Here is a 25,739-nt window from a genome sequence, read left to right as displayed (position 1 = left end):
GGACATATGATGAAGTTATTCCACGCATCGTCGTAGGTGCGATACGTTTCGAGCTTACTAATTTACAGAAACCCGAAAAGATAAAAAGCATTCCTGTAGCTATACTTGCAGTCATTCCGGGCAGACAAACAAATCTGTCGAAATATTCATTATATTTGTTTTACAAGGTTCTTTGGCGTGGCGCAAAGTGGGGTATTACACAGCTATCAAATATTTCGTTCGTTCAGGAGGACCATTGACGACTTGTTACTTTGTTCTTAAATTGCAGGTACTACAACTGCATTGTTTCCAGAAGGAGATTTTGACTCTGCAGCGGAGTGTGCGCTGATATGAAACTGCCTGGCAGATCAAAACTGTATGCCGGACCGAGACTCGAACTCGGGACCGCCTTTCGCGGGCAAGTGCTCTACAACTGAGCTACCCAGACACGACTCATGCCTGTCCCCACAGCCTTAATTCTGCCAGTATCTCGTTTGGAAGGTAGGAGACGAGTTACTGGCAGAAGTAAAGCACTTGCAAAGGTCCCGAGTTCGAGTCTCGCTCCGGCACACAGTTTTTATCTGCCAGCAAGTTTCATAACTGCATTGCTTTTTGATATGGAAGAGGAGCAAAAATAGAGAAAACGTAATTAGGTGAGAAGGTAGGTTTCACGGCTAGGTAATAAAAGCATTCAACGAAATTTCTTATGGGAGCTGCAAGTCGACGACGTAAGTCGTTTGATAATTACTTGCGAATGGACGAGAATAAGTTACAGCACGTGCTCAAGGAAGTGGATACTCAAATTACGAAGTATAACCTGCACCTCAGGAACGCTGTATACGCAAGAGAAGGTTATCTTACTCCTTGCAGTAAGCACAAGACAGCCGCTTTGTTTGAGCAAATCTGAGTCGAGGCGGCAGATTTGATGAAATAAACTTGGCGAAATGCAATATCTGGCGAAAGTTCCCTATTACACTACGTCAAATACATTTGACAAAGCAACCTTGTCGAAGAAATTTGATAGTGTATTACAGTCCTTAGCAGAGTTGCTTGACGGAAAGTGTCCCCCGCATTAGGAAAAAGGGAAGGAAGCGACTTTACGGACCAGCTAGCAAAGCTAGGGAGCGCTTAGGTCAACAGGTGTCATCGCAGCCAAAGTACTCGCGGACTGTTGGCCAACAACCCGCGTCCGTTAAAACAGGTTGTCAAAGAAACTTCAAGAAGAAAAAGCCCGATGGTGGCCTATGCCCAAAACTGGCAGATAAATGAAGTTTTAGCCACAAGAGTACTCTCATTATTGGCACCCAAAAAACGGCGAGGGAGACATGCTCAGGATACTGACTTGCTACTAATCAGTATCCATTATATGTTGTGGCTTGCTTCAAACGAGCAGTAGTTTGATACTAATCATCTCGCAAAAACCAGTCACTCGTGCCGCGCTCCATACGTAAGTGGAGCGCGGCACTCTAATACAATGGGAGGTACCCACTGCCAACCACTTCACTCTGTTTTGCGGAGTATAGATGTGGATCTAGAACCCAAACATTGGTTTGGACTACGCTGTCTTTTAGTTGGCTTACGCCTCCCCTGGCCGCAACATGACACGGGACGTTTCATTTCGTGGTTACAGTGCAGCATTCGTCTAACAGCTCGTATTATTAAGCGTTCAGGAGGACTAACAGCGACGGGGAATGAGAAGGCAGAGTCAAGACTGTACATCTGGAAAGACTGAGGGTTGAGACTGAGAGAGAACGAGGAAGGACTTTTAAAAATGCACTACTGGCCATTAAAATTGCTACACCAAGAAGAAATGCAGGTGATAAACGGGTATTCATTGCAGAAATATATTATACTAGAACTGACCTGTGATTACATTTTCACGCAATTTGGGTGCATAGATCCCGAGAAATCAGTACCCAGAACAATCAAGTCTGGCCGTAATAACGGCCTTGATACGCATGGGCAATGAGTCAAACAGAGCTTGGATGGTGTGTACAGGTACAGCTGACCATGCAGCTTCAGCACGATAACACAGTTCATCAAGAGTAGTGACTGGCGTACTGTGACGAGCCAGCTACTCCGCCACCATTGACCAGACGTTTTCAATTGGTGAGAGATCTGGAGAATGTGCTGGACAGGGCAGCAGTCGAACATTTTCTGTATCCGGAAAGGCCCGCACAGGACCTGCAACATGCGGTCGTGCATTATCCTGCTGAAATGTAGGGTTTCGCAAGGATTGAATGAAGGGTAGAGCCACAGGTCGTAACACCTGAAATGTAACGTCCACTGTTCAAAGTACCGTAAATGCGAACAAGAGGTGACCGAGACGTGTAACCAATGGCACCCCATACCATCACCCCGGATGATACGCCAGTATGGCGATGACGAATACACGCTTCCAATGTCGCGAAACCCGGAAGCGACCATCATGATGCTGTAAACAGAACCTGGATTCATCCGAAAAAATGACGTTTTGCCATTCGTGCACCCAGGTTCGCCGTTAAGTACACCATCGCAGGCCCTCCTGTCTATGATGCAGCCACAGTCTCCGAGCTGATAGTCCATGCTGCTGTAAACGTCGTCGAACTGTTCGTGCAGATGGTTGTTGTCTTGCAAACGTCCCCATATGCTGATTCCGGGATCGAGACGTGGCTGCACGATCCGTTACAGCTATGCGGATAACACGCCTGTCATCTCGACTGCTAGTGATACGAGGCCGTTGGGATGCAGCACAGCGTTCCGTATCACCCTCCTGAACCCGCCGATTCCATATTCTGGTAACAGTCATCGGATCTCGACCAACGCGAGGAGCAATTTCGCGATACGATAAACCGCAATCGCGATAGGCTACAATCCGACCATTATCAAAGTCGGAAACGTGATGGTACGGATTTCTCCTCCTTAGACGAAGCATCACAACAACGTTTCACCAGGCAACGCCGGTCAACTGCTTTTTGTGTATGAGAGATCGGTTGGAAACTTTCCTCACGTCAGCACGTTGTAGGTGTCGCCACCGGTGCTAACCTTGTGTGAATGCTCTGAAAAGCTAATCATTGGCGTATCAGAGCATCTTCTTCCTGTCGGTTAAATTTCGCGTCTGTAGCACGTCATCTTCGTGGTGTAGCAATTTTAATGGCCAGTAGTGTACGTAACTGTCCAGTCACATTAATGCGACGATCTACGAAAAGTCGGAATGACCTACATTTGGTGCGAGATGTGCAGGAAGAGAGTCAATGGGGGTCTGAAAGCTACTGGAAGGAGTGTCGTGCCATGCCGACTGCAGTGACGTGGCCAGCTGGGCTATTTACTCGGTTGAGAATCCATGGAGGGATCAGCCCGATCACGGTGGTCCCACAAAATCACGATTGGGTGGACATTCGAGGAGTCTGGTCGCCAGAGGAGTACGGTAAGCTCATTGTGGTGCTCTTCGAATCACGCACGTACACTAAAGGCTGTGCGAGACGTCGCATTTCCCTGTTGCTACAGGCCACAGCGCCGAGGAAGAACAAATTGCACGTAGGAGTGGTCGTGGTACCCAAGGATAGGTGCGTGGTTGTGTTGATCCATTACGCCATCCGGAATGACGAGATTACCTAGGAAATGCCACGAAAACATTCGCCGGACCATAACGCTCACTCCTCCCGACTGAACGCTTTGCTTTCAAACATTTAGGCCGCACCCACCGAAGACTGTCCGTCCAACGGGGCACGAAAGGTGATTCGTCTGAGAAGATACGAGGGTCACTACAAATGAAATCCACACTGCTTTTGTAAAAATACAATTTTCATTCTGCATGTGTGAAAGTTTTACAGTGTGTAGATACATCCTTCCCGCTTGTTTTCAAACTTGGTTCAACCTGTTCCCGTGAGTGGTCCCGTCACAGCATGTCTTCAAGATGGCTGCTACAAAAAATGGTTCAAATGGCTCTGAGCACTATGGGACTTAATTGCTGAGGTCATCAGTCCCCTAGAACTTAGAACTAGTTAAACCTAACTAACCTAAGGACATCACACACATCCATGCCCGAGGCAGGATTCGAAACTGCGAGCGTAGCGGTCATGCAGTTCCAGACTGTAGCGCCTAGAACCGCGCGGTCGCTCCTGCCGGCTGGCTGCTACACTTGACGTTCGTCACAAGCATTGTGCTGTCATAGAATTCCTGTGCTGTGAAGACGAGACAGTGGGAAACATCCAGAAGAGGTTGAAAAAGGTGTATGGAGATGCTGCTGTCGATCGCAGTACAGTTAGTCGGTGGACAAGCAGGTTACTTGATGAAAGCGGGCACGGCAGTATTGAGGATTGTCCTCGCAGTGGCAGGCCTCGTACTCCACACACTCCAGACAATGTGCAGGGAGATGCTGCTGACAGACCCATCACAGTGAACGAATTGTCACACTACGTTGGGATAGGGGAAGGAAGTGTTTGCAGAATACTGAAAGTGTTGGCGTTAAAAACGGTTTGTGCCAGGTGGGTTCCCAGGATGTTGACAGTGGCTCACAAAGAAGAAAGAAAAACGGTATGCAGCGAACTTTTGGAACAGTACGAGAATGGTGGAGATGAATTTCTTGGAAGAATTGTGGCAGGTGATGAAACATGGCTTCATCATTATTCACCAGAGACGAAGAGGCAATCAATGGAGTGGCATCATGCAAATTCACCCAAGAAAAAAAAAAATTCAAAACCACACCTTCTGGTGGAAAATGTGTGGCTACACTGTTTTTCGATTCTGAAAGACTTGCTTGTGGACGTCATGCCAAGTGGAACCACCATAAATTCTGATGCACATGTGACGACACTAAGAAACTTCAAGCTCGACTGAATCGTGTTGGCTACATCCGCAAAAGCAGGATGTTTTACAGTTGCACGAAAGTGCACGGCCATATGTCATATGTCAGTCAAATAACCATGAAAGCGATCACAAAACTCGGATGGACAACCCTGAAACACCCGATTTACAGTCCTGACCTGGCTCCATGTGACTCTCATCTCTTTGGCAAACTGAAAGATTCTCTTCGTGGAACAAGGTTTGAATATGATGACTCCCTTGAGCACGGTACCAAACAGTGGCTCCAACAGGTTGGTTCAGAATTTTACCGTGCGTGTATACAGGCGCTCGTTCCAAGATGGCGTAAGGCAGTTGAGAGGGATGGAAATTATGTGGATAAAAGAAAATATTGTTCCTGAAGGATGTATGTAACTTTCAAACATGTAGAATAAAATATGGAGTTAAAAAAATAATAACGATTTCTTTTCGGGTGACCCTCGTAGGTCGTCATTAGTCCTTGGACGTCCATTTCCGTGCAAATTCCAGCTTTCGTCGCCGATCAACAGCAGGCAGCGTCGCTGTATGAACCACGCACCTGCTGCGACGGACCATACGCAGCAGCATTCGCTGAACGGTTGTTTACCATGCTCCCACCCTTGGCCCAAAAGCCGATGATCATGACCTTTCGTATGTCAGGTAAATCGCTCCGTATGGTGCACTATCCCCCCCCCCCCCAGTCACTCCCACGAACCGCTTTATATGTCCTGCACAGCTACTGGGCCACCTGCCTTCTGCGAGTGGTTATCGTACGTTGACGTCACGTTAATGTGAGTGGACCGTGTATTATAATTTGGCCAAAAGGTGGTATCAAACGTCGGCCTTAATTTATGGAAAAAAATTTCTCAGAATGTACGTCTGCAGGACAGCATTCTATACAAGAGAGTGACCGACTGTGGGAAAACTGGAAGAGAAGAGAATCGAAAGTTACGAGACGTGAATCCACGGAAGTATGTCTCACTTTTACTTGGCTGATAGGATAATAAATGAGGAAGTTGTTCTCTGAATTGGCGATGAAAGGAACATATTGAGAACAGTGGCAAGAAGAAGGGACAGGATGATAGGACAGGTGTTAAACATGAAAAGAAAATGGTATTTTCATGATACGTGAGGGATCTGTACATGATAAAAATATTAGCAGAAGACAGACATGGCACTACATCCATCGAATAACTGACCACGTTGATCCAAATGAGGTGACGACGTTGGCACAGAACAGGAAATTGAGGTTAGTAGCATCAAACGAGGATAGAGATTGAAGGTTGACAGCAACAAACTGAACTATGATTTTAAAAAAGTTCTATTGGTGGATCGCGGATGTAAACAGTAAAGATAAAGAGTGGCATGGCGATACCCCCCACCACCTTCCGTTCCAAAGAAAATCTCCGACAACCGAATTCGTTAGACATCAGATTGAAGAAAGCCTGAACATGTAATGGGTAATGACTAGTACTTAAGGTACTCGGAGCCTTATGTCATGAAATCTGGGTACATCTTATTTATGTATGACATTGCGTCAGTCGGAAGGGGGGGGGGTGGAGGGGGGGGGGGCGATCTGAAAGTCATATTATTGTAGAAGGATTACGTTTTCCGAGACCGCTAGTAATTTTTTTTATATTACTGCTATTACCGGTGTCGACAGATCTAGGCTGTCATTATCCGATCTCGTAACATTATTAGATCTACATGCTTTTTACAACACTGAAAGTCAAAAAAAGCATGTACATCTTATAATGTTACGAGATCGGATGATGATAGCGTAGATCTATCACAACCAGTGACAGTAATAAAAAGAATTACTAGCGAACTCGGAAAACTTCATTCTTCAAGAATAATATAAATCTGTACATCTGCCGACCGACAGATCATGGGACGACAGCAGTTACAGTATCTTTGTACAGTAGGAATGCCACCTTCACCTACACCTACACCTTATTTTTATTACGTTCTGTTTTGATGTTACACTACACAATCTTTATGATCGTGCTTGATTCCAGATGGCCATATGGATACCGCCTAGTCATTGTTCTAAATCTCATGCGAGACACAAAAATTTAATGTTCTTTATGCTGAATCTTCTCTCCTGTTTGTCGTCTGATCGGAGGCAACACATTCTACATGAATGATTTAACGGAAATGGAACACCACAGCCGCATTTTCAACGTATTTATTATTCAGACGGGTAGTTTCAACGCTATATTTGCGTCGTCTTCGGGTCCTGCTTCTAATCAAATAAGTACTTCCAATCATTGACAGTGGTGACTGCACTTTCAGAATATCCATTTCTGATAAATGTCACAGGTTCGAATCCTGCCTCAGGCATGGATGTGTGTGATGTCCTTAGGTTACTAAAATGTAGACTTTCACAGCCGGAAATATCATGTCCATTATAATTATCCGGGCTGTTATGCCGTGGTCGGTTGATGAATTCTGTGTCAATTCCCAACGTTTCGTCTCCGATTGCGGGAGACATCTTCAAGGGGTTCCGTAGCTCGATGGAAAGTCCAACACACCCACTGACTCGCTAGTAAAACCCCCTTGAAGAAGTCTCCCGCAGTCGGAGAGGAAACGTTGGGAATTGACACAGAATTCATCAACTGACCACGGCATAACAGCCCGGATAATTATAATGGACACGTCCTTAGGTTAGTTAGGTTTAAGTAGTCCTCAGTTCTAGGGGACTGATGACCTCAGAAGTTAAGTCCCATAGTGCTCAAAGAGCCATTTGAACCATTTGATAAATGTCGGTTCACGGTGCCTAGTTATTGCATGAGTCCTATGAAACATAAGCGAGTAACCGAAGTAACAGCCGCTGTCTCACGTTCATAAGGAGGATGGACTTTCACAAGCTAACGGAAAGGTTAGGCATAGCAGATATCGATTTTTTTGTATCTCTATAAGATGTTTGTGATATCCGTTATTCATATGAATACCTGGTATCACAAAATAGTCTGAAGATAGTGTCACCTAACGCCGAAATAGACTGTAATAAAAATAAGACCCACAAGTACAGCTGAAACTGGCATCACTGCTGCATAAAGAATTGTTACGAACTCTCAGAACTATTTCGTGATTTATAGCGAAAATAACACGAGCTGTCCTCTCACCGTAACCCCTAGATCGCCATCGTCACTCCCCTCCCCCCCCCCCCCCACTCCCAATCTCAGACCAAGGGTTCTGTATGTGGTATGCCATTGCCTTCCACCGACCCTTGATGTGTATTACCCAGCGATCTGTTGGGAGAAGTACTGCTTGACATGGACTTCAACAAAGGTGCTACTTCGCATTTTTCACACAGACGATGGACTAAAGCTGTCTAAACATCAAATGTTGCTTGCGAACACACCTGAGGCTAGATCCTTAGACGCACTCGCAAAACTTAAAATCCACTCCACTTCTTCACCTCTATACGCACTGACAAATATTGTACCACGTATCTGCCACTCCGCACGGCATGAAAACGCACACCGCCGGCCACGAGTTGCGGGTGGAACTGGCTGGAGAACACAGCCTCCAGAGGAGTTCCAGCACCGGCCCGTGAGGCAACCCTTCTGCCGAGACAACAGCGTCCGACCGGCCGGCGGCTTTCTAATTTTATTGCACCGTGGACGGTCCGAGACTTTTGTGAACCAACACTCCCCTCCGGCCTCCCACGCGACACCTTTGCGTCAGCTTTCTCTCGTCGCCGAACGGGTAAAGCAGATAAAAGGATTCTCGGTTGAAAAGGCTGTTTTCTCTCTCGCGCGTGCGTGCGGCCGCAGTGTTTGAAGGGCTGCGTATAAATTCTTCACGCCACGTCGCCCGGAACAGAGGACTGGGAGAGGCGCGGAGGTTTCCCCGGGCAATTCGTCCGCGCAGGGAAGGGTTCGGCTGGCCACCCGCTGACGCCTCGGTTGCCACGCGACGGGAAAGTTTCCCTTAAGCACAATGGACTCTAGGCTCCGTGTGTCGGGGCCGCGTGTTTTTTTGTCGCCCACACACGGGCACGCTGGGCAAAACAGCGCAGGTGTGACCGTTCGGGACTCGCCCATAAAAATACTGACGCAGCTTCTTCTGGCGCAAGTACTTTGCTGGGGGTGCTAACAATCACAGTGGAGTAGTTTGATGTGGGATGGTTTCACATGCGTCATGTAATTACAAAATACTGTAGTTTCCGGTTGTTGTTGTTGTTGTGGTGGTGGTGGTCTTCAGTCCTGAGACTGGTTTGGTGCAGCTCTCCATGCTTCTTCATCTCCCAGGACCTACTGCAGCCTACATTTTCCGAATCTGTATAGTGTATTCATCTCTTGGTCTCCCTCTACGATTTTTACCCTCCACGCTGCCCTCCAATACTAAATTGGTGATCCCTTGATGCCTCATAACATGTCCTACCAATCGGTCCCTTCGTCTAAGCAAGTTCTGCCACAAACTCCTCCCCAATTCTCTTCAATACCTCCTCATTAGTTATGTGATCTACCCACCTAATCTTCAGCATTCTTCTGTAGCACCACATTTCGAAAGCTTCTATTCTCTTCTTGTCTAAACTATTTATCGTCCATGTTTCACTTCCATACATGGCTACACTCCACACAAATACTTTCAGAAACAGCTTCCTGACACCTAAATCTATATTCGATGTTAACAAATTTCTCTGCTTCAGAAACGCCTTCCTTGCCATTGCCAGTCTACAATTTATATCCACTCTACTTCGACCATTATCAGTTATTTTGCTCCCCAAATAACAAAACTCGTCTACTACTTTAAGTGTCTCATTTCCTAATCTAATTCCCTCAGCATCATCCGAGTTAACTCGACTTCATTCCGTTATCCTCGATTTGCTTTTGTTGATGTTCATCTTATATCCTCCTTTCAAGACACTGTCCATTCCGTTCAACTGCTCTTCCAAGTCCTTTGCTGTGGCTGACAGAATTACAATGACATCGGCGAACCTTAAGATTTTATTTCTTCTCCACGGATTTTAATACCTACTCCAAATATTTCTTTTGTTTCCTTTACTGCTCACTCAATATACAGATTGAATAACATCATGGAAAGGCTACAACCCTGTCTCACTCCCTTCCCAACCACTGCTTCCCTTTCATGCCCCTCGACTCTTACAACTGCCATCTAATTTCTGTACAAACTGTAAGTAGCCTTTCGCTCCCTGCCACCTTCAGAATTTGAAAGAGAGTATTCCAATCAACATCGTCAAAAGCTTTCTCTAAGTCTACAAATGCCAGAAACGTAGGTTTGCCTTTTCTTAATCTAGATTCTAAGCTAAGCCGTAGGGTCAGTATTGCCTCACGTGTTCCAACATTTCTTCGGAATCCCAACTGATCTTCCCCGAGGTCGGTTTCTACCAGTTTTTCCATTCGTCTGTAAAGAATTCGCGTTAGTATTTTGCAGCTGTAAATTGTTAAACTGATAGTTCGGTAATTTTCACATCTGTCAACACCTGCTTTCTTTGGGATTGGAATTATTATATTCTTCTTGACATCTGAGGGTATTTCGCCTGTCTCATACATCCTGCTCACCAGATGGTAGAGTTTTGTGAGGACTGGCTCTCCCAAGGCCATCAGTAGTTCTAATGGTATGTTGTCTACTCCTGGGGCCTTGTTTCGACTTAAGTCTTTCAATTTCCGGTTATGAGTTACAAAAAATTATATTATAGACAAAGGAGAAAATAACGGTAATCGATCGCGTAAGCCATCGTTTTATTACAGCATATCTAGATTTCGACTATCACCTAGCCAGCTTCACTGCATATAGTAATAGGTGACGTTAGTCTAAAGTATCATGTAATAAGCAGTATTGGTTGATGTGGAGCAGAGAGGAGTCAAACACTTAGTTCATATTATACTCCCGTATGCTCTTCATCAATCGATATTGTTTGCTACATGATACTTTCGACCAATGTCACATGTTGTTACACGCTGTGAAGATGACTACGTGATAATCAAAATCTAGAGCTGCTGTAATAAAACGACGTATTTCGCTATCGATTGCTGTTCTTTTCTCCGTTGTCTTTATTAAAGACCGCGGCGCACGACTGGATAATACGAAGTATTACATTCTTTTATCACTCTGATTGCAATATGGTGTGTTAGGGGAGACCGGGTCAGGTTCTCAAAATTAATGATTTTTAATTTTTGAAGGAACGCTGCTTACAGTTTGCCTTCACGTTATTAGTATCCAGGGATATGTATCTTCAGCTCCATTTTCCCATAAATTTGAGCCTATAGCAGCATCTCGCTTTTCAGAACAAAAAATATCCTGGGGGAATAAATATTTGTCGCAACCTGCCCTGGCTCCGGTTTGGTTGTCACAGACTTTGGGGTTGGTTATGATGGATTATTTATAGGGGAAGAAAGAAATTATTTACTAAGGAAATATTGTATGAAGAACTGAATAATCTGACATCCACATTGATAAGACCTTAATACATTTCTAAACACGAATTTATACGCTAAAACAGTATTTATCTTGGGTATTAATAACCGCTTCAGCTGTTACAGCTCGTAGCTGTGGTTTCCCCACCTATGAGGTTGTCCACACTAAAATAGCGATTTCAGTAAATTTATACAAAAATGTCGTATATTAGCATACTCATTTTTGTGTGCACACTCGCAACTTTTACATGCATATACTTCATGAGCCCACTTCTTGCGTTCTTGACAGTGAATCCAATTTACCTTAATGTTACTGTTCGAACATGGTTACAGAGAAACTAAATTAAAACAGTCATCATCCTCTTCTTCAGTAATTAAGATTTTTTCGTTCTTTCTCCTTTTTAGTCCCTTTCTCATTTTCTGTTTCACGTTGCTTTCAGTAAACTTCTTAAGTAAACAGTTACACGATTTTTTTACTTCCATTTCCGCCCAATACCTCAGGCCTTCTTTTATGTGGTTAATTAGTTTAACCTACTGTATCTCTTTACTGGTAGTTATTTCTGTCAGCATATTTCCTATTACGTGTATTGAACGTCTTACTACAAGATGTGGCTTGCTCAAATTCCTAGACTTTAAGACATTTAGCAGAATTTTCCGCTCAAAGATAATAGGCCCAAGTTTTGATTTCTTAAACTGTAGTACGCATCGGCAGCTTTAGTAACGTATTTTTTTAATTTCTTCTGCCGCGCGGGATTAGCCGAGTGGTCTTAAAGGCTGCAGTCATGGACTGTGCGGCTGGTTTCTGTGGGGGTTCGAGTCTTCCCTCGGGCATGGGCGTGTGTGTTTGTCCTTAGGATCATTTAGGTTAAGTAGTGTGTAAGCTTAGGGACTGATGACCTTAGCAGTTAAGTCCCATAAGATATCACACACACATGAACATTTTTAATTTCTTCTCATCGTCATCAGAAAAAAACTCTTTTTGATGATAATCAACAGTAGTGGCAGGCAAAAATATCAGTCAAGGTCAATTTAATCTTGGGAACTTTTCTCACAGTATCTTGCTAAAGATCGATAATTGATTTCACAATCAGCTGCAGGTTTATAAATTGATAGTGCCTCCATTTTTTCAGCTGATGAACCGCTACAAGCATAATGTTTGGAATAACCGCTCACTGGTTTGTCTTTTTTATGATTTCTCGACGTATTTACCCGAAACAAGATAAATAAACATTAAAAAACAGCCGAATTTGACAACTGTTGGCGAAACAGTAATTTCAGACAAAAACTAAACTGAAAAATAAGACTTCGAACCTATATAATCAATGTTGATACCGAATAACATTCTGTTACTGCTATAAATTGACAGAAAGGTGCGAAAAGTTCATGTGATGTCTTGTAACCAATGTGGGTGAAGAAACACCGAAAATCGACCGTCCAGAGTATGGCGAGCGAATAAACAGTTCTCCACGATGACACACATAAATTAGCAACATTGGAAGTGGCCACTGAAAATACTCCATAGAATGAAGAAGCAAAACGGCTTTGGAAAAAAAAAACCTCCGGTTCATTTAGTTTTAAAGACGGAACATACCTCCATAATTTTGAAACAATTACGGAACAGCAGAAAACGTAAAACAGAAAAACTTGGGTTAAAGACTTTATGAATAAAGAGCGAATAATGAGAGTTAATTATATGAATAAATGAACACGTACAGTGGAAAAACCACATGAAACGTCAATAAAATCGGGGAAATTGTCGCCAAGAACCATACAGTCAGTGCCCCGTACTCAAAAATATGTGGTTGTTCTGTGGTTTGTGTGTAATACCGCTAGAAAGCAGCAGCAACTGAGAACTGAGGAGTGTGGCCAACGAACCGAGCTGTGTGACAACTTGCCCCGTCACCCCACACTCATTTTCAGGCAGCCAGAAGGACGCTACATGTGTTACATACATTAGTGCAAAAAAGAAGCATGTGTTCTAAATAAATTTCGAAAAACTGTTGGAGCAGAGGACTTGCAAATCTCAAACGCCGGTTGTTTATTTAATGTTCATTTCCTTACTTATCTCATGGGGGGGTTAACTGGCAGCATCCATGTTGCTGCTCTTCAGACGAATGACGAAAAAGTACAAGGCGTGGTCAAAAAACTGGCCAGGTGCGAATAGGACTCGGTTCTAGGGGTTCTGTACAAACTTAAGTATGTATGCAGATAATTCACTTATTCTGCGAATCGAGAATTAAGATGATTTCTGTCTGTTACCCACATTGATACTGGCAAGATGTTGATCAAGGGAATTCTAAGGCTTTTGAGAACGTTTTGACAGAGGAAATATGAATTTCGTATGATATAACAACTAAGTAACAATTATTTGTTTTTTTCCTTTACTTGCACTGTGAAATCTTGCTTCTTGCGAAATTTTATGTTTGTGGATCAGTGGGAATTACTCTAAAGGTTTTAATGAATGAGCCTGCGAGAGTGTGTCGTAAATGGTCGTACCTTTTCATTTATTGACTTAGAACTTAATTGTTTTACAGTAGCGTGTGGCATAAATGTCAACTTGATACGTGAGCCCGTTTCGTAGTAAAACAGGTCATAACAGAAGGCCGGACGAATAGATAGTCGGATAATAAATTACAAAAACATTAACAATTTTCGAATTTTTTCCTTTAGTTGTAGTGTGTAGCTGTGCTTCTTGTCAAATTTTTCTTGCTCAACGGGAAGTACCCTATAGGTTTTAATAAGTGACGTTGCGAGCATCAAAATGGAATTTTTTTAAATGGATGATTTAGAAGTTTCAATTTTATACACCGACAATGGATCGTAGACGTTAGTATGTGACATAAATTTCAGCGTGATACATCTACCCGATTCTGAGAAAAAGGGGCAGACACACAACAGAGTGATCTTATAGTGGTTCCATTTTTACCGATTTAGGTGCGTAACAGAAAAAAAAAACAAGGGAGGCTTCAGAAAGAATTTTATTCATTTGTCTACGTGAATGTTAAATGCTTCAAAGTAATCCCCATTAGGTAACCCGCTTACCCCAGCACCTTTTCCAGTCCCCGAAAAGTTTCTCGAACTCGACCTCTGGGATAACTTTCAACATTGACCCTTAAGTGTGTGTATTCTCATCCACACTTACAAAACGATGGCAGATTATGGCCGTTTTTAGTTCTTGGAAACAGAAAAATGTCGCATGAGGCCATGTCTGCTGAATGTGGAGGGCTGGCCGGCCGCTGTGGCCGAGTGGTTCGCAGCGCTTCAGTCAGGAACCGCGTCGCTGCTACGGTCGCAGGTTCGAATCCTGCCTCGGGCATGGATGTGTGTGATGTCCTTAGGTTAGTTAGGTTTAAGCAGTTCTAAGTCTAGGGGACTGATGACCTCAGGTGTTAAGTCCCATACTGCTCAGAGCCATTTGAATCGTTTGTGGTGGGCTGGGCCATCAATATGTAATTGTTCTTAGCCCCAAATTCACTAACAAGCAAGGAAGTAGGGGCAGATGCGTTAGAGTTGAAGAACCCATTAACTGTTTCCCCACAAATACGCAATTGACTTTGAGCGTGTAAGTAGCATTCGTTATCGACCATTCGAATTTTGGCAAAAACTCTACATCTACATTTATACTCCGTAAGCCAACCAATGGTGTGTAGCGGAGGGCACTTTACTTGCCACTGTCATTACCTCCTTTTCCTGTTCCAGTCGCGTATGGTTCGCGGTAAGAACGACTGCCGGGAACCCTCCGTGCGCGCTCGAATCTCTCTAATTTTACATTCGTGATCTCCTCGGGAGGTGTAAGTAGGGGGAAGCAATATATTCGATACCTCATCCAGAAACGCACCCTCTCGAAACCTGGAGAGCTAGCTACACTGCGATGCAGAGCGCCTCTCTTGCAGTGTCTGCCACTTGAGTTTGCTAAACATCTCCGTAACGCTTTCACGCTTACCAAATAACCCTGTGACCAAACGCGCCGTTCTTCTTTGGATCTTCTCTATCTCCTCTGTCAACCCGACCTGGTACGGATCCCAGACTGATGAGCAATACTCAAGTATAGGTCGAACGATTGTTTTGTAAGCCACTTGCTTTGTTGATGGACTACATTTTCTAAGGACTCTCCCAATGAATCTCAACCTGGCACCCGCTTTACCAACAATTAATTTTATATGTTCATTCCACTTCAAATCATGCCGCACGCATACTCCCAGAAGTAACTGGTACCAGTGTTTGTTCCTCGTGGTGCCATACGCCCTTCAAATCGAAGAGCGTAGAATAGTCTCACATCGGACCGCACAATTTTTGTCTGTCTTGGTGGTCATCGAAGCTTCCGCTGTTCTTAGATACATCGTGGGCTTGGGAAAGCGACAGATGAAAGAGTACGTAGAACAAAAACTAAACAACAGCCATATTTGAATCAATACTTTTTTAGTTTTTTTAAGCTACCAGTTTCGGCACTTCAATGGCGCCATCCTCAGGCCCATGTACTTGTGGACATCTACAAGGACATAATGTACTTTTCGTCTGGCATGTAGCAAAATATTATAATAAAGATACAAAGCAAGATAGGCGAAGGTCGCTACAATATACAAAACGTAACAAAAAGGAAATAGAGAGTTAAATGTGTACGGAAACCAAACTAAAATAAAACATGCTCACGTCCGATTGGCATCAACAAACTAACACACTACATATAAAAGATATCTATTAGAAACTATACGAGATGCGACATAACCAATGAAATGTTTGAAAAGGTCATACTTCAGAAAAAATACCTCTCTCTCTCTCTCTCTCTCTCTCTCTCTCTCTCACACACACACACACACACACACACACACACATACACACACAAACACACACACATTCAACTCACACAGTTCATAACGTGGTACCTGTTGTAAAAAGAAAACCGCCCCTCGTCGCGTAAAATGTGAAACTCACAACTTATGATGCTCTGTATTATACGCCAGTCATGAAAATAGCTGAAACAGCAGTCATGCTATCAAAGAAAACGTATACTGTGTCAAGTCCTACACTCCTCTTGTTATTACGCGAAGGTTGGTATGTAATGAACTAGCATGGAGGGCTTCATAAACATGAACGGCAAAAACTTACACCAGACCACTAGTTATACACTAAGGATACCTTTAACGTCGAATGACCTGAACTAAACTGAGAACAAATGCTAAGAGTGGGCTAACAATTCCATACTTCGTATAAACCAAAAAGGAAAATCACTTAAAAGCGCATTGTTGTAGTGTTGTAAGATGGTGTGCAATTACCATTTCTCCTGGTAAAAACAAAGTGTCATACAAATGACATGTTTCCTAGAAACTTAGATGAAAATGAATGCAAGTAGAAACTTAAGTTACGAGAAATGGACTCAACACAATGAAGATGTATAGGAGGAAAAGGATAAAGGAACGTCGATGGGTGGGGTATATATGAACCATCAATAGTATACAAGGTACATACAAACTATTACAGGACTATAATGGTACGAAAAGAAACCATGTGAGCATAAAGAGGAAAGTTACTGAACACGAATATGATGCCTCACCAGAGTAAATATCAACCCTAAAGAACCGAGACGTACGTAAATCGTACCATGGTGATGGCGCAAGACCACAGAAAAAAGAAAAGAACGCCATATAGCACAAAAGCTCCAATAAAATGGAAATGTATCCTAAAAATCATAGATATTGTAAAGAAAAATATGTTGCTATGTTGCGGAGTGTGTTTGTCGGAGGACGGAATTAAGTTGCGCTACGAAGTGGCATGTGCAAATGGTCGGAATGGGATGGAGGAGGTTGAGTAAAATTATTGAAATCAAAAAAATATACTACACTACCAGGGAAGTTGTACGACAGTGTTGCACCAGTAGCCTTTGTAAGGGAAAATCTACACCTTCCTTATGAACTATGTAACACATACTTCCTATCTCAAATGTGCATATACGCATTTGATGTTTGCAAGGTCCACTCACCCGTAGTTGCTGAGACGCTGCCTGGCAAAGAAAGTGAAGCGCGCAGAAGACATGGTCGGGCTGTCAATACGACTTTGTACAAATACACATGCGAGAAGAACAGAAATATGTGGTGCAATGGAGAGAACCTCTGCCATGTGGTTTCAGAGAATGGATCTATATGTAGGTCAGCGCATTTGATTGTAAAGAAGATCCTGAGTGCCTCACCTGAAGGACAGTCCACCTCCGAAGCTGGGCAAGCACTGAGAGTTTCAAGTGGTTGCCTCTCACAGGTGTCGGCCTCCAATGCTGAGCAGTCAGCGAGTCTGGCTGCTCTTGTGAAGGGCCTGGGTTCAGGTCCCACTAACAAGGCATCTTTCTTCGGTAGGAGGAATTTGTTGTGGGACATCGTGGAATATTCCCGCTGCAGCTACATTATAAATGTGTCTGAAACGGAGGTGCATTGAAGGTACAGAGCTGTGACGGAGTGTCTTCTGGCGGAAACAAATGCGTCGCAGATATTCATAGCATCTTGCTGAATGTCTGCAGAGATCTTTCCGTGAATGCCGCGCAGGATTAGCCGAGCGGTCTAGGGAGCTGCGGTCATGGATTGTGCGGCTGATCCCGGCAGAGGTTCGAGTCCTCCCTCGGGCATGGGTGTGTGTGTTTGTCCTTAGGATAATTTAGGTAAAGTTGAGTGTAAGCTTAGGGACTGATGACCTTAGCTGTTAAGTCACATAAGATTTCACACACATTTGAACATTTTTTTTCCGTGAACAAAAGCACGGTGGGTCTTTGGGAGAGGCATCTGTCATTGTTACAAGATCGCGAAAACATGTCTGACGTCCCCATTACGGTCGGAGGAAGGCAATGAAAAACCACCTCCGCTAAGACCTTGCCTAGACGGCGGTGGGGGTCTCCCGCATCGTCCCCTACGCTCCTTGGAGTATGGGGTCTCATCATATTCATCATCATCATTCCTGTTATTTCCTGTAGAAATCTAACAAAGATTGAAAAATTCTGGGTCTCTGACTTTCAAGATACATAGAATGAAAATTCTACATTAAATAGACAAAAAAAGTAAACATTGTCCGTCCACCATTTGCTGCTTTTCTCGGAAAGTGATAGGTGGTTGAATACTATAAAAAATCACTATTAATCTCCTAATGATTCCAATTTTTTGAAACTGTGTTCAAAAATCATGCTGTTCTTCGGAAGTATGCCATTAATGTGGGCATTACGAATAGGATGAAAAGGATGAAAAATGAGGTTGAAGAACTCTTTTCTTGTTAATTTGTTCGTTTTGAAGAGCTACAGGCAGATAAAGGCTTATTATGAAGACACAGGTAGCAGATCATCTACTTTCTGTTTTTTGTATCATCATCATCATCATCAGCCAATTCAATCATTAAATGATGTGGCTTCTTCGAGTCGTGGATTCAGGTAGGCTTTCGGCAGTCTTCTTGAAGTGGGACGGTCTTGGGCAGTTCTCTGCCAGGTGTTACCAGCGATCTCCTTGAGGTCTTTGTCCCACCTGTCTAGTGGTCTTCCTCTAGGCCTTCGGGCTCTCTCGGACTCCACTCCAGTACTAGCTTCGTCCAACTGTTGTCTTTTCTTTTTGCGACGTGGCCAGCCCACTGCCATTTCAAGGAACCTACTGTCTCTAAGATGTCGTTAACCTTCGTCACAGACCGGATGTCATCTGCCCTTTTCCTGTCCTTTCTTGTATAGCCCAGCATTGATCTCTCCATGGCTCTCTGTGCTGTCCTAAGTTTCCCTTTTGTAAATGAGTTTAGTGTCCATGTCTCGCAGCCATACGTCATCACAGGAAGAATGCATTGATCGAATACCGTTTTCTTCAAATTTACTGGCATTTTTTATCTGAATACTTTTGAATTCTTCCCAGATGCTTGCCAGCCAAGCTTGATGCGTCGATAGATTTCTGGCCTTATGTCTCCCTTCATATTTATAATCTGGCCAAGGTAGACATATTCACTGACCTCTTCTAGTAGACTGTCCTTGACCTTCACATCTCCAGCCGGGACCCATTTGTTGGACATTACTTTTGTTTTGGAAAGGTTCATGTTCAAGCCAACCAGCTGACATTCCGATGCAAGATCTGTAACTATGTATGCTATAAATGAATTGTTGTTAAATTTTTAATATATTATTGTTTCCATAGCTCCTTTCTTCTTTTATTATTTCATAGAAACCGCTGACAAACATGTAATCTTTTAAAGCAAATGAAGCATTGTACGTCACTGGTATATCACTTCGTAAAAATATTTCTAGACCAGGACTGGTGTAATTCTGCAATACAATCGATGTCCGGTGACGACAGCGTGAGACTACAGAACAGACCAGGTAGCGACAGGTCCTGCTCGTTCACGCGTACCGAAAGTCATGACACATGGCAACAGTGACATTGTTGTCTCAGCACTGCTGTACCAATTCGCATGCCATGCGTTTGTTGCACGTGCTTGTCGGCATTGTTATTAAAATAGCACTGGACGCTTTTCCAGTTTTCTGTGTAAACAACAGGTGGGAACGCAATAATTACGTGTAATGATATAACTTTCGGACTCTGCGGAAAACATAACCAAACCGCGGTATCCCGGGATCACCTGACAACCCCAGTTTAACGTTGACGACATGTGCAGAATGCAGCACTCACTCCAGAGAATCTTCTGTTCCATGGCTAGACCATAGATGTACATTACTATACTGAATGGCAAAGACGTAGCTTTTACTAAAGCCATTTGGTGAGATAAGATGGCGGCATCAAGAAATTCTGTGTACTGCTAATTCGGATTTCCGAAACGAATGGCGTTGTAAGCTTTACCAGGTGGTTTAAAGAATATCTGCAGTTGAACAAATATTTGCATACTAGTTGAGTTTAAGACATACAATGAAGAATCGTGTTATGAGAAAAGCATCAAGTCAGATGTATAAACATTTAAAGCAGAGTGCAGTTTTCGTAAGAACACTCAGATGAATAAAGCTACTTGTTATGAACGACAAATGGCACGTTCTACGTACACAAGGAGTTTCATAACGAGCATACTACTCGAAGAAAAGCCTATGTTGTTCAAAACTAGTTAAAAGCACATCATGAAGCTATGTCGGTTAACACTGATTTTTAAGCCCCTGGAAACACGTATAATCTATTAAAATACTGACGGTGTTTCGGATATGACAGACTGTAATGTAATTATTGAGGCTTACATACAACACAAAATGAAAAGTATGAGAAGTGATTCTTTCTCTGCATCTACCGTCTGCTGTACGAAAAATTACGGCCAGACACGATGAATGCATTGGCCATTATGTCAAAACTTTAAAAGTAACGCAATCGTACCAATTTATTCCCATTTCTTACGACTGTTTTATGGATAAATAAACTGTTGGCTATACGTCCATTGCGCTCGCCACCATATTGCAGTTCCAAACTGCGGGCTTCAGTGACACCAATAATACTGCATACGGTATTGCCTCTCTATTAATGTATGTCTGTGGCTTAGACCCAGCGTTCAAAAAAAAAAAAAAAAAAAAAAAAGGTTAAAATGGCTCTCAGAACTTTGGGACTGAACTGCTGAGGTCATCAGTCCCCTACAACTTAGAACTACTTAAACCTAACTAACCTAAGGACGTCACACACATCCATGCCCGAGGCAGGATTCAAAACTGCGACCGTAGCGGTCGCTCGGCTCCAGACTGTAGCGCCTAGAACCGCTCGGCCACCCCGCCAGTCCAACGTTCAAAGTTCTGGATAGAAACATCCTTAGAAGCTTTCAACCAAAGATGACACCACTCTAGCAAACGGAAATGTTGACTGTACGGTCTTTGAGACATACAAGAACGCAGTAATGCTTCCAAATATATGACATAAAAGTCGTCAACATAAGACTGCTTTCAGTATGAATATATTATCTAAAAGGATACTACTATCTTGAGCAACTCGGGCCGTGTAATTTATGAGTGATTGTGAAACTACACTCCTGGAAATTGAAATAAGAACACCGTGAATTCATTGTCCCAGGAAGGGGAAACTTTATTGACACATTCCTGGGGTCAGATACATCACATGATCACACTGACAGAACCACAGGCACATAGAAACAGGCAACAGAGGATGCACAATGTCGGCACTAGTACAGTGTATATCCACCTTTCGCAGCAATGCAGGCTGCTATTCTCCCATGGAGACGATCGTAGAGATGCTGGATGTAGTCCTGTGGAACGGCTTGCCATGCCATTTCCACCTGGCGCCTCAGTTGGACCAGCGTTCGTGCTGGACGTGCAGACCGCGTGAGACGACGCTTCATCCAGTCCCAAACATGCTCAATGGGGGACAGATCCGGAGACCTTGCTGGCCAGGGTAGTTGACTTACACCTTCTAGAGCACGTTGGGTGGCACGGGATACATGCGGACGTGCATTGTCCTGTTGGAACAGCAAGTTCCCTTGCCGGTCTAGGAATGGTCGAACGATGGGTTCGATGACGGTTTGGATGTACCGTGCACTAGTCAGTGTCCCCTCGACGATCACCAGAGGTGTACGGCCAGTGTAGGAGATCGCTCCCCACACCATGATGCCGGGTGTTGGCCCTGTGTGCCTCGGTCGTATGCAGTCCTGATTGTGGCGCTCACCTGCACGGCGCCAAACACGCATACGACCATCATTGGCACCAAGGCAGAAGCGACTCTCATCGCTGAAGACGTCACGTCTCCATTCGTCCCTCCATTAACGCCTGTCGCGACACCACTGGAGGCGGGCTGCACGATGTTGGGGCGTGAGTGGAAGACGGCCTAACGGTGTGCGGGACCGTAGCCCAGCTTCATGGAGACGGTTGCGAATGGTCCTCGCCGATACCCCAGGAGCAACAGTATCCCTAATTTGCTGGGAAGTGGCGGTGCGGTCCCCTACGGCACTGCGTAGGATCCTACGGTCTTGGCGTGCATCCGTGCGTCGCTGCGGTCCGGTCCCAGGTCGACGGGCACGTGCACCTTCCGCTGACCACTGTCGACAACATCGATGTACTGTGGAGACCTCACGCCCCACGTGTTGAGCAAATTCGGCGGTACGTCCACCCGGCCTCCCGCATGCCCACTATACGCCCTCGCTCAAAGTCCGTCAGCTGCACATACGGTTCACGTCCACGCTGTCGCGGCATGCTACCAGTGTTAAAGACTGCGATGGAGCTCCGTATGCCACGGCAAACTGGCTGACACTGACGGCGGCGGTGCACAAATGCTGCGCAGTTAGCGCCATTCGACGGCCAACACGGCGATTCCTGGTGTGTCCCCTGTGCCGTGCGTGTGATCATTACTTGTACAGCCCTCTCGCAGTGTCCGGAGCAAGTATGGTGGGTCTGACACACCGGTGTCAATGTGTTCTTTTTTCCATTTCCAGGAGTGTATATTGTATTTGTACCTATGGATCAATTTTCCTGTCAGATTACTTCACGACATTGACAATGAAATTACCAAAAACTAGTAATCACTTATTTCTCTCTGGTAGACAACACAATAAAGCATCAGAATTTTTCATGAAAATTTTTCGTTTCCCGTGTGGATACCTATAAGCTGTAACAATCATAACTATTACATTTTCCAATATTAACACACAAGCACATGTTTATGAGTCCTTATTAACATAAAACTCACTTATTTCTACATGTTTGTTATTATATGTCTTTTTATGAATGTTAAATGTTCGGAGAGAGTCGGTAAGACCACTTCCCCACTACGGGAAATGTACAATCAGCAGGGGAGTTTCAAATTGTTTGACTTGGTTCTGCAGTGCTAAATAAGACCAGTTAGCACCTTATATCTCTGGGAGTTATTTATTATGTGCCTAACTCTCCACCACAGATGCTGATCAACTGATACACATTTTTTTTCTGTTTCAGGCTGCCGTTTCTGGAAAGGTAAGCGCGTAAAATCCTGTCTTCTGGCTGCTCTCCACTGTAAATAGAATCGTAAAGTAGACCCTCCGTTAACAATACCATAACATTTTCTGTTAACAGTTGTAGTCTACAACATATTTATCATACACTGACCGAAATATCCCAATACCGAGAATTAATGTGTGTCATTGTGGTCTTCAGTCTTAAGACTGTTTTGACGCAGCACTCTACACTACTCTATCCCGTGAAAGCCTCCTCATCCCGAAATAACTATTGCAAATTATATCTTTCTGAATCTGCTTACTGTATTCATCTCTTGGTCTCCCTCTACGATTTTTACCCCCACACTTCCCTCCAGTACCAAACTGCTAATTCCTTTATGCCTCAGAATGAGTTCTATCTTCCGACCCGTTCTTTTAGTCAAGCCGTGCCAAAATTTTCTTGTTTCTCCAATTCTATTCAATACCTTCACATTAGTTACGTGATCTAACCGTCTAATTTTCAGCATACTTCTGTAGCACCACATTTCATAAGCTTCTATTGTCTACTTGTCTAAACTGTTCAACATCCATGTTCCGCTTCCATACGTACCTACACTTGAGACTTCCTGATACTTATATCTATACGTTAACAAATTCCTCTTTTTCGGGGATGCATTTTTGCCATTGCCAGTCTACATATTACATCCTCTCTACTTCGGCCATCACCAGTTATTTCAGTGCCTAGTAGCAAAACTCATCTAATATTTCAACTGTCTCGTTTTCTAATCTAATTCTCACAGAATCACCGGATTTAATTCGATTACATTCTGTTATCCTTGCTTTGCTTTTGTTGGTGTTCGTCTTATATCCTCGTTTCAAGACACTGTCCATTGTGTTCCACTGCTCTTGCAAGTCCTTGCTTGTCTCTGATAGAATTACAATGTCAGGATCAAACCACAAACATTTTATTTCTTCTCCCTGAATTTTAATTCCTACTTCAAAATTTTCTTTTCTTTCCTTTACTACTTGTTAAATGTACTGATTGAATAACATCGGGGATAGGCAACAATCCTTTCTCTTTCCCTTCTCTATCATGGCTTACCTTTCAGGCCCCAAGACTCTTATCAGTGTCGTCTGATTTCTGTATAAAATTTCAAAGAGAGTATTCCAGTCAACATGATCAAAACTTTCTCTAAGTCTACAAATGGCATAAACGAAGGCTTGCCTTTTCTTAACCTATCTTTTAAGATAAGTCGTAGAGTCACTTTTACCTCGCGTGTTCCTTCCGGGATCGAAACTGCTATTCTCCGAATTAGGCTTCTAACAGTTTCTTTATTCTTCGCCAAAGAATTTGTGTTAGTTTTTTGCAACCATGACATATTAAACTGGCAGTTAGGTAATTTTCATACCAGTCAGCAACTACTTTCTTTGGAAATGGAATTATTACATTCTTGTTGAAGTATGAGGGTATTTCGGCTGTCTCATACATTTTGCACACTAGATGGAAGAGTTTAGTCATGGATGGCTCTTCCAAGGCAGGTAGTAGTTCTGACGGAATGTCATCTACTCCCGAGGCCTTGTTTCTACTTAGGTATTTCGATGCTCTGTCTAACTCTTCTCGTAGTACCATATGTGCCGTCTCATATTCTTCTACATCTTCTTCCATTTCTATGATATTGCCCTCAAGTACATTTCTCTGGTATAGATCCTCATATACTCCTTCCACCTTTCAGCTTTCCGTTTTTGCTTAGGGGTGGTTTCCCATCTGTGGTCTTCATAATCATGCAGCTACTCCTCTTTTCTCCAAAGGCCTCTTTCGTTTTCCTATGGGTGGTATCTATCTCCTTCGTAGTGAAATGCGGTTCTGAATCCTTACGTATGTCCTCCCGCCATTCCTACTTAGTCATTTTCCACTTCGTATCATCTCATTTTTTGGATGTTCGTATTCCACTTCACGTGCTTCATTTGCTGCATTTTTCAGTCTCTTCCTTCCATCTGTTAAATTCTTTATCTCCTGTCCTCCAAGGATTTCTACTAGGAATTGCCATTTTTCGTATATGATCTTCTGCTGCCTTCAATATCTCATCTCGTAAAGGTAGCCATTCGTCTGCTGTATCGCTTTCCCCTGTTCTAGTCAACGTTGCCTAACACTCCCTCTGAAATGCTCAACAATCTCTGGTTCTTTCAACTTACGCCGGTCCCATCTCCTTGATTTCCTGACTTTTTCCAATTCCTTCAGTTTTAATCTATAGTTCATAACTAATAAGCTTTGTGCAGAGTCGACGTCTTCCAATTTAAAGACTTGTTCCGAAATCTCTGTCTTCCAGTGTCTCAGGGTCACTTCAATGTATACACGTTTCTTTAATGATTCTTAAACTAAGTGTTAGCGATGACTAAATCATGCAGATTCTATCAGGCGGCATCTTCTTTCATTCCTTTCCCCCTCTCTATATTCGTCTACTGTTTTTCCTCCTCTTTTTTTCCCTATTGCCGGCCGGAGTGGCCGTGCGGTTCTAGGCGCTACAGTCTGGAGCCGAGCGACCGCTGCGGTCGCAGGTTCGAATCCTGCCTCGGGCATGGATGTGTGTGATGTCCTTAGGTTAGTTAGCTTTAATTAGTTCTAAGATCTAGGCGACTGATGACCTCAGAAGTTAAGTCGCATAGTGCTCAGAGCCATTTGAACCAATTTTTTTCCCTACTATCGAATTCCAGTCCGACATCACAAAT

The sequence above is a fragment of the Schistocerca gregaria genome, chromosome 10 (assembly GCF_023897955.1).
Source record: "Schistocerca gregaria isolate iqSchGreg1 chromosome 10, iqSchGreg1.2, whole genome shotgun sequence".
Classification (NCBI taxonomy): domain Eukaryota; kingdom Metazoa; phylum Arthropoda; class Insecta; order Orthoptera; family Acrididae; genus Schistocerca; species Schistocerca gregaria.
This window is presented reverse-complemented; position numbering follows the sequence as displayed.